The sequence below is a fragment of the Macaca fascicularis genome, chromosome 5 (genome assembly GCF_037993035.2).
Source record: "Macaca fascicularis isolate 582-1 chromosome 5, T2T-MFA8v1.1".
NCBI lineage: Eukaryota > Metazoa > Chordata > Mammalia > Primates > Cercopithecidae > Macaca > Macaca fascicularis.
In genome coordinates, this window is record NC_088379.1 from 38,140,040 (window position 1) to 38,154,436 (window position 14,397).

General features: G+C 36.4%; 1 protein-coding gene across 8 annotated transcripts in view; it reads right to left on the reverse strand.

Moving 5' to 3' along the window:
• TLR6 (toll like receptor 6) overlaps positions 1-14,397 on the reverse strand; it is a 29,410-nt gene that overhangs the window by 7,449 nt on the left and 7,564 nt on the right. The window contains exon 1 of one of the 8 annotated variants that reach the window (XM_065544867.1): positions 13,891-13,957. The exons of 5 other annotated variants lie outside the window; for them this stretch is intronic. The gene's annotated coding sequence lies outside the window, so the exon portion shown is untranslated. Of the gene's footprint in view, positions 1-8,458; positions 9,242-13,890; positions 13,958-14,397 lie in introns of those variants that run through there. 2 more of the 8 variants (XM_065544871.2, XM_074039555.1) reach the window with 2 other exon arrangements.

Here is a 14,397-nt window from a genome sequence, read left to right on the forward strand (position 1 = left end):
CCTGGCCAAAATGGTGAAACTCTATCTCTACTAAAAAAAAAAAAAAAAAAGAAAAAATACAAAAATTAGCTGGGCATGGTGGCGGGCACCTATAATCCCAGCTACTTGGGGGGCTGAGGCACAAGAATCACTTGAACCTGGGAGGCAGAGGTTGCAGTGAGCCGAGATCGTGCCATTATGCTCCAGCCTGGGTGACAAGAGCAAAACTCCATCTCAAAAAAAAAAAAAATATATATATATATATTTAAAAAACAAGAAACAATAGACTAGATTGAGCAAAAGAAAGAATTTCTGAACTGAAAGGTCTTTTGAAATAACCCAGTGAGGCAAAAAAAAAAAAAAAAAAAAGGAATAAAAAAGAATAAGGAAAGCCTATGGGACACCATTAAGCAAACAAAATTCACATTTTGGGAGTTCCAGAAGGAGAAGAGATGAGCAAAGGGATAGAAAGCCTAATTAATGAAATAATAGCTAAAAACTTCCCAGGTCTTGAAAGAAGTATAGACATCCAGATACAAGAAGCTCAAAAATTCCCAAATAGATTTAATTCAAAAATGTTCTCTCTGAGGAAGATCACAGTCAAACTCTCAAAAGTTGAAGACAAAAAGAGAATCCTAAAAACAGCAAGGAATAAAAAAGTCAAGTCATATATAAGAGTCTCCCCATCAGACTAAGATTTTTCAGCATAAACTATAGGCCAGGAGAGAATGGGATAATATATTCAAAGTGCTGAAAGAAGAAACTGTCAGCCAAGAAGACTATACCCATCAAAGCTATCCTTCCATAATGAAGGAGAAATATTCTTTCCCAGACAAGTGACAACTAAGGGAATTCATCACCACTAGACAAGCCCTACAAGAAAAGCTTAAGAGAGTAGAACATCTGGAAGTGAAAAGATTATATCTACCACTATTAAAACATATGAAAGTATAAAACTCACTAGTAGAGCAAATACATAAATGAAAGAGAGAAAAGAGTTGAAGTTACTACTACAGAAAACCACCAAAGTTCAATGATAAACAACGAGAGGAAGAAAGGAACAAAAGATATACAAAACAACTGGAAAACAATGAGCCAACTGACAGAAATAAGTCCTTGCCTATCAGTGATAACCTTGAATGTAAAAAGATTAACTTCCTCACTTAAAAGATATAAACTAGCTGAATAGATTTTTTTTACTTATCCAACTATATGCTGCTTACAAGACACTCACTTCACCTTCAAAGACACACATAGACTGAAATTGAAGGAAAGGAAAAAGATATTCCCTGCCAATGGAAACCAAAAGCAAGCAAGAATAGCTATACTTATCAGATAAAACAGACTTTAAGTATAAAACTATTAAAAAAAGACAAAAAAGCCATTATATAATGCTAAAGGGATCAATTCAGCAAAAGGATGTAACAATTCTAAGTATATACGTGTCCCACACAGGAACACCCAGATGTATAAAGCAAATATTATTAGATCAAAAGAGAGAGATAGACTCCAATACAGTAATAGTTGGGAACTTCAACATCCCACTCTCAGCACTGAACACATCATTTAGACAGAATATCAGCAAAGAAACATTGGATTTAAACTGCACTTTAGACCAAATGGACCTAACTGATATTTATAGAACATTTCATCTGATAGCTGCAGAGTACACATTTTTCTCATCAGTGCATGGAACATTGTCCAGAATAGACCGTATCTTAGGACACAAAACAAGTTTCAACAAAGTTTTAAAAATCAAATCATATCAAGTATTTTCTCAGGTCACAATGGAATAAAACTACAAATCAATAACAAGATGAACTTTGGAAACTGTATAAATACATGGCAATTAAGCAACATGCTCCTGAACAACCATTCGGTGAATGAAAAAATTAAATAGGAGGTAAAAAAATTTCTTGAAAAAAATTAAAATGCAAACACAGCACACCAAAGCCTGGGAGATAAAGCAAAAACAGTGCTAAGATGGAAATTCATAGCAATAAATGCCTCCATCAAAAAAAGTAGAAGGATTTGAAATAAACAACCTAACAACGAACCTCAAGGAAGCAAGAACAAATAGAAAAGCAAGAACAAACACTTCCTAATATTAGTAGAAGGAAATAAATACTAAAGCTCAGAGAACTAAACAAAAGAGATATTTAAAAATAGAAAAGATCAATAAAACAAAAAATTGGTTTTTTAAAAAGATAAACAAAATCGATAAACCTTTAGCTAACCTTAATAAACCAATGTCCAATAAACCTTAGACTAACCAAGACAAGAAAAGAAAGAAGACCAAAATAAATAAAATCAGAAATGAAAAAGGAGACATTACAACTGATACCACAGAAATACAAAAGATTGTTAGAGACTATTATGAACACCTATATGTTAACGAATTGGAAACCCTACAGGAAATGTGTAAATTTCTGGGTACATACAACCTACCAAGTTTGAGCCTGGAAGAAATAGAAAAATATGAACAGACCAATAATAAGTAATAAGTTTGAATCAGTAATAAAACATTTCCCAACAAAGAAAATCTCAGGACTGGATGACTTTACTGCTGAATTATGCAAAACTTTTAACAAATAATTAATACAAAATTTTCTCAAACTATTCAAAAAAATTGAAGATGAAGGTATTCCTCCTAACTCATTCTACAAAGCCAGCATTTTCCTGATACCAAAACCAGACAAGGGTTGTGTGTCATGACTCACATCTGTAATCCCAGAACTCTGGGAGGCTGAGGCAGGCAGATCACCTGAGGTCAGGAGTTCAAGACCAGCCTGGCCAACATGGTGAAACCTTATCTCTACTAAAAATACAAAAAATTACCCAGGTGTGTTGGCGGACACCTGGCATCCTAGCTACTCAGGAGGCTGAGGCATGAGAATCACTTGAACCCGGGAGGCAGATGTTGCAGTGAGCTGAGATTGTGCCACTGCACTCCACACTGGGTGACAGAGTGAGACTCAGTCTCAAAAAAAAAAAGAAAAGAAATCAAGAAAGTAATCCTATTTGCATAGTTACAAGACAATTACAATACCTAGGAATAAACTTAATCAAGAAGGCAAAAGGCCCCTACAAAAAGACTACAAAATACTGATGACAGAAATTGAGAACACAAAAAATGGAAAGACATCCCATGTTCATGGATTGGAAGAATTAATATTGTTAAAATGACCACACTACTCAAAGCAATCTACAGATCCAATGCAATCCCTATCAAAATACCAATGATATTATTTACAGAAATATAAAAAATAATCTCAAAATTCATATGGAATGAGAAAACACCCCAAATAGCCAAATCAATACTGAGGAAAAAGGACAAAACTGAAGGGATCATACTACTTGACTTCAAAAGATACTACAAAGCAAAAGTAGCATGGTATTAGTACAAAAACAGATACATAGACCAACAGAACAGAATATAGAACCCAGAAATTAATCCACATATTTACAGTCAATCAATTTTCAACAAAAGTGCCAACAACACACATTGGGGAAAGGCCACTCTTCATATTCAGTCATATGTATAAGAATGAAACTAGACCCCTATCTCTCACCAAAGAATGAAACTAGACCCCTATCTCTCACCAAAGAATGAAACTAGACCCCTATCTCTCACCATATGCAAAAATCAATTCAAAACGGATTAAAGACTTAAATGTAAGACTTGAAAGTATAAAACTACTAAGAGAAAACAGAACAAATGCTTCAGGACATTGGTCTAGGTAAAGATTTTATGGCTAAGATTTCAAAAGTACAGGCAATGAAAACATAAATAGACAAATGGGACTATATTGAACTAAATTCTTCTACACAGCACAGGAAACAATCAACAGGGTAAAGAGATAATAGGGTTAAATGGGCAAAAATATTTGCAAACTATTCATCCAATAAAGACTAATAACCACAATATACAAAGAACTTAAACAACTCAACAGCAATAATAATAATAATCCTATGTAAAAGAAGGCAAAGGATTTGAATCGACGTTTCTCAAAAGAAGATACACAAATGGCCAACTGGTATATGAAAAAAATGCTTACCATGAATCATCAGGAAAGTGCAAATCAAAACCACAATGAGATATCATCTCATTCTAATTTAAATGGCTATCATCAAAAAGATGATAAATAGCAAATGCTGGTGAAAGTGCAGAGAAAAGGGAACTCTTATACACTGTTGGCGGGAATGTAAATTAGTACAGCCATTATGGAGAACAGTATGGAGGTGTCTCAAAAACCTAAGAATAGAACTAACATACAATCCAGCAACCCCACTTCTGGATGTTTATCTAAAAGAACAGAAATCAGTGTATCAAAGGGATACCTGCACCTCCATGCTGATTGCAGCACTATCCACAATAGCCAAAATATGGAATCAACCTAAGTGTCCATCAACAGATGAATGGATAAAGAAAATGTGATATATATACACAATGGAATACCATTCAGTCACTAAAAATAATTAAATCCTGTCATTTGCAGCAATATGGATGGACCTGGAGGTCATTATGTTAGCAAAATAAGCCAGGCACAGAAAGACAAATATTATGTGTTCTTATTCATCTGTGGGAGCTAAAATACTCATCTCAGCAAGGTAGAGAGTAGAACAATAGTTACCAGAGACTAAGAGGTGAGTTGGGGAATGAAGAGAGGTTGGTTAAAGGATAAAAACATACATTTAGATAAAAAGAACAAGTTCTAGTGTTCAGTAACATAGTAGGGTGACTATAGCTAACAATAATTTATTGTATATTTCAAAACAGCTAGAAGAGAAGATCTGAAATGTTCCCCCACCCACATACAAAATTATAAATGTTTGAGATGGTGGGTATCCTAAATACCCTGATTTGACACACTGTATGCATGTGTCAAAATATTATAGCTACCCCATAAATATGTATAATTATTTTGTGGGGAAGGAAAGAAGAAAGAAAGAGAAAAAGAGAAGGAAGGAAGGAAGGAAGGAAGGAAGGAAGGAAGGAAGGAAGGAAGGAAGGAAGGAAGGAAGGAAGGAAGGAAGGAAGGAAGGAAGGAAGGGAGGGAGGGAGGGAGGGGAGGAAGGAAAGAAGGAAGGAAGGAAGGAAGGAAGGAAGGGAGGAAGAAAGGAGAAGGAAGGAAGAAAGAAAGAGGAGGGAAGGAAGGAAAGAAAGGAGGGAGAGAGGAAGACAGAGAGAAAGAAAGTTAAAGAGAGAGAAAGTAAAAAAGAGAAAGAAACAGAGAGAAAGAGGAAGGAAGGAAGGAAGGAAGGAAGGAAGGAAGGAAGGAAGGAAGGAAGGAAGGAAGGAAGGAAGGAAGGAAGGAAGGGAGGGAGGGAGGGAGGAAGGGAGGGAGGGATGGATGATCCCTAAATCCATTTTGTTAGGTGAAAGAAGTAGAAGATGGCTTGGGCCCAGGAGGCAGAGGTGGTTGCAGTGAGCAGAGATTAAAAGGAGAGAGAGAGAGAAAAAAAAAAATGGAGACTTTTTCAATAAATGAAGAGAAGTCCTTTTTGTCCATCTGCATTCATGAAAGATAAAATTTCTCAAGCTCTCAGCTCTCTGGGCAACTATATATGTGGTGGTGACCCGTCACAGTTTTTGATCAATCACATCAAAGGACTTAGGTTGCCCATCATGGTTTGACAGTGTGGATGGCAGCAGCAGTTATATAAGCCATTTATTTGTGAGCACAGTTCATCTGTTCATGAGTGTTTATGCATGCAACTGCCCTTAGCATATCTGAGTGTTCATGCTTGCAAAAATATGTATGTCACTATTATCTATTTTATTGCGTAAAGTGACTTATAAAATATTGTAATGTTTTCATATGTTTCTCAAATAAATCTCCTTTCAAAAATGTAAATGAATGTCTTTTAAAGAATGTTTAAAAATGTTTTTCAGAATTATATTTTCAGGATTTTGATATTCCAGGATTTCAGCATTCAGGATTATGGCACTTGGGATTGTGTCTTTCAGGATTCTGACCCAAACCCAACTTTCTGATCCCCAACCCAATTTGGCCAAGGTGACATCAAAAGAAAAGGAAGGGGAGGAAGGTGGTTGGCAGGACATTGAGGGCTGGCTAGGAGGTGGATCTGCCTGCAACGTGATGGTCAAAGCCCTGTGGAGGACAAGAGGGATCAATCCTTTTGGGAGGGCAGATGAGGACTGGAATGAGGCTACATTTATATCTTAAGGGGAACTACCTACTTCCTCTACCTTCATGAACTGGACCTGACCAAAACTAGCTATAAGTGGCCTGGCAGAAATAATATCACCATTCATGGAGCCAGTGAGAAAATGCAACTAACCCAGGCCAAACTGGGCATTTGTGCCTTGCTGGGGGCTGGTAGCAGGCACACAAGCCCACAGATCCCATGTTTGTGACTGGGAAAAAGCGGTGGGACTAGAATTATTCTAAAGGGAAAGCGAGGAGCCAGTCTCAGAAACTCATATATATGCTTAGGAGTCTATTCCCCTTAGGCTCTGATCTGCACAGAAAAGCATCTGTGAGCCCCCATGGAGGGCAAAAGCCAGCATGCCTCTGTGTGCCAGCACACAAGGCCAGACAAGTCTCCACGGCCACCCAGCTCCCACAGGGGCATCCTGGCTGCCTGTCCTCATGAACTAATCACCTTCCAGAGGACCACACAACTAATACCATCATGTTGGTAATTAGGCTTCAGCATATGAATTTCGGAGAGACACAAACATTTAGGCCATAGCAAGGGCACATATACTGTGCTCTTTTTAATCCCAGGAGTGTTTTAGTTACAGAATCTCATTGTTGACACAATTCCCATTACAATGGGTATTTTTCCAACCTAGATTAGACTGCAAGCCACAAACTTAGAGAGACAGGATTCAGCACATGATAATCTGAAAACACCAAGTTCCAACAGCTAACACACTGACAAAATGAAAAAGTTTGTCAGGCTAAAGCTGCTGTAGGGAAGAGATAACTACTTTCTCAGGGCCCGGAAAGCCTCATTGCATTACAACAGATTACAGATGTTGATGTTCGTGACAATGATGCTGAGCGAACAAGAAAAGGTTACCTGGCTGAGGCACGGAGGCAGGTGCGTGAGCCCACACACCCCATGTTCATGATTGAAACAAAGGATTGGAACTGCCAGACTGGCTCAGAACCTTTTCAGGCCCTGTTCTACGTAGGAAAGCGTCTGTGAGCTTCTGGGGGACAAAAGCAGTCACCAATATTTTTAAAGTAGGGCTCTGTGTTGCAGAAATAATTAAGAGCAGATTACCAAAATGAGCACCGCTCACTGCTCAGTTTTATTTACAAAGGACCCACTTTTCACCATCAGGGGATATACTGGAACTAGTAAAGCACTCAAGAGATGAGTCCTTTATTTACAAAGGATCCACTTTTCATCATCAGGGGATATATTGGAAATAGTAAATCAGGCAAGAGATGAGTAGAGTTTCAACCAACCATTCTTTGGAAGAGTGAAAACTGAGTTGGGGAACTTTTGTTACAGAATGGCATATGGTTAAAAGCTCTTCACTGATCCATATAATTTCTCCCAACCGCCCATCAGAACACCCACAGAGACACACATATGTTTGAAAATCCACTTTGCCACTGAAAACAAGGAAGCACAGAAATGTAATGGCAGGATCCAGGAGCATCTTCATTGTGAGCAAAAGTATTTAGCATATTTCTCTGGGTCACTGTTAGATCAAGTAGCAAAAAATAAACCTATATGGACATTTGAATAAGATCATTAATAAAGGATTTAATAGACACATAAATTGTACCCTACAAAAAGAGAACATCATATGTCTAAGTCTCTAGAGTTCACGGAGCATTTACTAAAATCAATGATTTTTTAGGTCAAATACATATATCTTAAGTATCCCAAAACATAAATTATAAAAGTCATATTTCTGACTATAAAAGAAACTTTTAAAATCACATTTTAAAATGTTCTAAGAGGCCTGGCGTGGTGGCTCAGACCTGTAATCCCAGCACTTTGGGAGGCTGAGGTGGGTGGATCTCCTGAGGTGAGGAGTTTGAGACCAGCCTTGCCAACAAGGTGAAACCCTGTCTCTACTAAACAAATAAAAAAAAATTAGCCAGGTGCAGTGGTGCACACCTGTAGTCCCAGCCACTTGGGAGGCTAAAACAGGAGAACTGCTTGAACCCGGGAGGTGGAGGTTGCAGTGAACCAAGATTGTGCCACTGCACTCCAGCCTGGGTGACAAAATCACATTTTCAAATACAAACATTACAAATTATGATAGTCAAAAAGGTGGTCTGTATATGTTCCAGCTTCCTCTTCTTGCCTTTTAATTCCTGAAATGACCTAATATTTTTTAAAATATTAAGTTATATCTATATCTATCTATTAAAGTTTTATCTATATCAAGGGATCAATAGATAGATCCATAACACACTAAAAGGCAAGTAGACCCTTAGGGGACTGAAACCAAGAAGTCTCTGAAATCTGGAAAGGGACTCACCTATGATAGAATACTGGCCTCCCAAAGATGTCTACTTCTAATCCTCAGATTGGTGAACACGGTATGTCGCATGGCAAAGGAAAATTAATGTTGCCAATGAAATTATAGTTGCTAATCAGCTGATCTTAAAATAGGAAGATTATCTTGAATTATTTGGGTGGCCCCAGTGTAATCACAAGCATCCTTAAAAGTGGAAGAGGAAGGCAGAGAGGATGCCAGGGTGACGCGATATGAGAAGAACTTGGCCCAACCTTGCTGGCCCTGAAGATAAAGGAAGGGGACCATGAGTCAAGAAATGTCAGCAGCCTCTAGAAGTTTGAAAAGGCAAGTACCTGGATTCCCTCCTAGAGCCTCCAGAAAGAATGCAGCCTTGCCAGTCCCTTGATTTTAGCCCAAAAAGACCTGTATCAGACTCCTATCCTACAGAACTGTAAGATAATAAATGAATATTGTTTTAAGCCACAAAGTTTGTGGTAATTTCTTACAGCAACAGTGGAAAATTACTAGAGACGGGGGCCGGGCATGGTGGCTCACCTCTGTAATCCCAGCACTTTGGAAGGTCAAGGTGGATGGATCACCTCAGGTCAGGAGTTCAAGACCAGCCCAGCCAACATGGTGAAACCCTGTCTCCACCAAAAATACAAAAATTAGCCAGGCGTGGCGGTGGATGCCTGTAGTCCCAGCTACTCAGGAGGCTGAGGCAGGAAAATCACATGAACCCGGGAGGTGGAGGTTGCAGTGAGCTGAGATTGTGCCGCTGTACTCCAGGCTGGGCCACAGAGTGAGACGTCTCAGGAGAGAGAGAGAGAGAGAGAGAGAGAGAGAGAGAGAGAGAGAGAGAGAGAGAGAGAGAAAATTAGTAGAGACTGGTTTGATCTAGCATCCCAACAAGCAGGCTATGAAAATAGATCAACAAGCACTTTCATAAGAAGCCCTAAATACAGTTGCACAATCAAGAAGCATGACACTGCAGAAAGCAAACACCATAATAGAAAGGAGCCAAACTCAAGATATGAAAGAAGTTATTATCCAACAAAACGGAAATAAAAGAGCAGAATAGGCATTTGTAATAGATATCCTCAGAAAGAGCCAAGATTCTTTTAAAAATAGAGTAAAAATAATGGAAACTAAAGACAATTATTGAAACAAAAAACTCATTGGATGAGTTAAGTTGCAAATAGCACCTCTAATGAGAAAATCAATGATAGAGAAGACCAAGGAGAATTTTCCCAAAACTCAGCACAGGAGGCTAAAGAGATAGAAAATACACTAAAATGCTAAAAGACATGGAAGACAGATCCATATCTGAATTCACAGAGGATGGAGAGTTTAAAAAGAAATTGACTCCAAAATAATAAAATACAAGAAGGATTATTTAGCAAAGAAAAGTAGTAAAATTGAGTGCTAAGTACCAAAAAGCATTGATGACAAAAATCTTAATAAAAATCTCAAGCTAAAAACTGCCAATGATAAGAAGGGAGTTGGCTGAAGGTGGGGTAGGGAGGGAGAGAGTGCACTAAAACCATGTAAGGTACTTGTCTGATTGAAAGGAAGCTATAGATGCCAATTAACTCCTGATGTTGTTAGAAAAACATTTGTAAGTATATATATTATAAAATTAAGAGTAATTATGAGAAAACACACATGAAAGGGATAAATTTCAGTCATTTGTGGGGAAGGGATAGAGCTCAGAATGAAGAAACTCCAATCAATCTAGCTGTGTCCTGAAGAAATAACACAATGAGTAATTAGGATGTTTCTGGGATTGTAGAAATGGTCTATCATTAACAAGTCTGCAACAATAATTCACATGAGTAGGTCAAACAAGAAAAATAGGTGAGCATCTCTTAAAGGTGAAAAATTCACTTGATAAAATTCAGTTCTCATCTTTGATTAAAAATACAACTTTAAATATTTAAAAGACACTTTGAAAACTTGATAAAAAATACCTCAAAAATACAACTTTAGATATTTAAAAGATACTTTGAAAACTTGATAAAGAATACCTCAAATATCTAACTTTAATCAAAATCCCACCCCGAGGCATTCCTGTTAAAGTCAACATCAAGAGTGCACACATTGTTCTTTCTGGAAGTTTTAACCACTGTAATAAAGGAAAAAAAATGACAGGAAGAAATACTGAAATTAAGAAAGAAAATCATTATTATTTTTAGATTATAAGACTGTCAATGTGGAAAACCAAAGAGAAGTCATTGAAAAAATGTTAGCACCAATAAAAGAATACAGTGCCCGGCACAAAATAAATTATTATCATTACTATTTTCTTAAATACTTTCTTTTTAAGAGATAAGGTTTTGTTCCACTGCCCAGGCTGGAGTGTAGTGGCACAATCATAGCTTAAGATCCTGGGCTTATGCCAGCCTCTCACAGAGCTGGAGTTACAGGTACAAGCCACTCCTTCTGGCAAAAATAAATTATATTTTGAAAAAAATCCCTCAATTATCCAAAAATAGCAGGTTGTCAAATAGATTTTAGTATCTCTGTATAATTAAATAGTACTATGTACCCTTTACAAATAATAAAAATCAAATTGCATAAAAATATTTCCCTATATGTGACAAAATGCAGTTTATTTAAAAAGTACCAAAGTAAATATGTACCTATGCAAGTAGAAAAATTAATAAGATACATATCAAGATATGAACAGTGATTATCCTTGCACAGTAAGATTATAATGGAATTTTATTTTCCTCTTAGTTTTTATCTATATTTTTCAAACTTTTAACATTCAAAATTAAGTTTACTGTACTATTTACTGAATAATTTGCCAAAAATCAATTGCAAATAATATGAATAACGTCCAATCTCACAAAAAATAAAACTGCATGTTAAATCAAAAAAGCACATAACATCTAGATGAAACTCATGATCTTGAATTAGATCTCAGTTAAGACAGACTTGCTACAAAACATATTCAGTAACAAGAGAAGGGGCAGGTTCTATGATGGACCAGCTATTAGACGCTATTAAGAAATACATTTTAATTTTTTATAATGTTATTTGGCTATTTTAGGAAAATGTAATTTTTTTAGAGATAGACAATAAAGCATTTAGAAATAGGTTACCAGAAGCTTGTTATTTTTACTATAAGATATTTAAGCATAAAAAGATAAAGGGGGTCAAAGGAGGATTCTTGTTTCTTAAAAGATTTTTTAAAAGGCAAGATTTTTTTTTCACCTATCAAATAGGGAAAATTTAAAAATATAATATCTGGGTTGGTAGGTGGGAACTAAAATAAGAACCCTCATTTACCACTTAGGCAGGAATGAAAAATTAGTACAACCTTTCTAAAGGGCAATTTGGTAATTTATATACATTTCTTAAAAATATACCTCCCTTTATTTTAGCAATTCCACTACAAGGAATTTTCTAAAGAAATAGTCAAAAATAACACACAAAAGGTATGACTATAAGGATACTCATGACATAATGAAATACTGAAAAAATCAAAATGTCTAATATAGAAAATGGTTAAATCAGTTATATATAATTAAATAATATGCAGCCTCACATACTGTACTTTGAAAAAATGATAATGTTAAATGAATACAGTAATAGAAAATTATGGCCAGGCGTGGTGGCTCACGCTTATAATCCCAGCACTTTGGGAGATTGAGGTGGGTGGATCACGAGGTCAGGAGATCGAGACCATCCTGGCTAACATGGTGAAATCCTGTCTCTACTAAAAAATACAAAAAAAAATTAGCCGGGCGTGGTGACGGGTGCCTGTAGTCCCAGCTACTCGGGAGGCTGAGGCAGGAGAATGGCGTGAACCCGGGAGGCAGAGCTTGCAGTGAGCCGAGATTGCGCCACTGCATTCCAGCCTGGGTGACAGAGTGAGACCCTGTCTCAAAAAAAAAAAAAAAAAAAAAAATGTGTGTAGTAGGACTCTAATTTTGGAAAATATGATTAAAACCTGACATATACATAAAAGCTAGAGGACAAAAAATGTGATGAAATATACCAAATACTAATAATAATGGTTCTCTGAATCTCTGAATTATAGATGAATTTAATTTTCTTTCTTATACTTCCAGATATCCCTAAAATGTCTCATTTTGAGCACCCTTTATAATCCAAAAAAGTTATCATAAGACAATTTAAGAGTTGTCTTTATAGTTGTGTAAAAATATTTTATATTTAAAGAAACATGCTTGTTTTATTTGCAATACTAAAATATAAAGATGGAGAACTTTCAGATAATAGTAGATAACTGACATTCATAGATGAGGACCCACCCTACAGGTCCCTAGCAACCAGACCCATGGTGTCTGGGTTCATGAGACTGAAAATCAGCCACCAGATGGGAAAGCTGGTCAGTTGTCCTTATAGTATCCTGCCACAAAAACGCAATACTCCTCCAGAGGCATTCATACCCTGAGGCAGTTCCTAGGGTATACACTAAACGAACAAGATAGTAACTTTTATATTTATTGGGGAAAAAGGAGGGAAAAATGGGAAGATGAGAGTGGAAGATTAGAGAGTTCAGTTTTTTAAAGAAAGTAAAAATAAATAAACAGGTAAAAGCTCTTGATTTTTAAAATGCATCAAATAAGAAGGGTGAGGAAATAGATGAAATAAGCTATATTTCAGAAAAAAAGGGTAGACAAGACCTATGAAAATTAAAACTACAAGGAAGAATAGACCAGAAAAAAAAAAAAAAACAAACCATTAAGTGAGATAAGTGGAGGAAAGATCACATAATCAAGTCAACAAATAGGCAAGAAAAACATTGCTTCATTTGTCAAACTGAAGGTGGAGGGACCTGGAGGAAGGCAATTGCTAGACTGTGCCAGATTCAAGGTTGTGAAGGGCTTGGTCCCGGCCACTTCCTCCATTTAATAAATGTTTATTCAGAGTCTATTTTTCTGCCAGTGCCATGCTACACACTAGGCACCAGGGATATAAATATGAATCAGACTGACATAATTCCTGCTTTCAAAAAGCTTATGAATCAGGGACAGACACAGACTAGCAAACTATTATAGTACCAAACGACAAGGGAGATCAAACACATGTCTGCTGTAAAAACGTATAATACATAGGTGCCATATCAGTGGTATATATAAATTACTGTTAAATGTTACTGAAAACAATAAACTAGAGAAAGATGAAAAGAGAAAATTCACCAGGTCAAAGCAGAAGAAATAAATAACATTAGTTTTTTTCCTCATCACCGCAAGTGCTAGTTGTTTTCCATCTTTTCAAGACAGCTGTAAAGACACTGCTTTTTATCCTGCTTGTGAAATTCAAAGGACATTTGCAACATTTACAAAAAAAAACACTTCAAATCATTTTGCAAAAATTTTAAGGAAACGACCTATTTCCTGTATAATGAATGGTTAGCAAACTTGCTTACTTGAAGCACCTGTGCCATAATGTGAAAAAGTCACAGAAGTCTTTTTACTTACCAAGATCTCTTTTTCAGAAGAAGAGAAAATAACTTGTAAATGAACGGAAATACGATTGTAAATGCTTGACAGACACAAGTTCCTAGTTTAAAATTGAGTAAAGCGATACCTTAGAAACAGATTGGTGCCATCTGTTGGCGCATACTGGAATTACTCCTACGTATATACTTCCCTTTGAAAGGTCAGGAGGTATGTGAGTTAGCAGGCTTTTCTGGGCTACAGACTAAACCAGTAATCAAATTTTCTAATTCGTGTGAGGAAGCAACTTACAAACATTTCAATGTGAAGAAAAATATTTTTCTAAGGTAATACTTCTCTGTAAGAGTTTATAGCCTGGATATTACATTTGTCACCCAAGTGGAAAGTTATTTTAAACAGCCTGTTTTCTATTATCATCATATTTAACATTTCAAGAATAATTGCAGTTTCCCTTACAAAGTGATTTTGAGCATTATTTTAGCTGGATGAGATACTATAAAATAAAATAAGTATAGTTCCACGATTTGG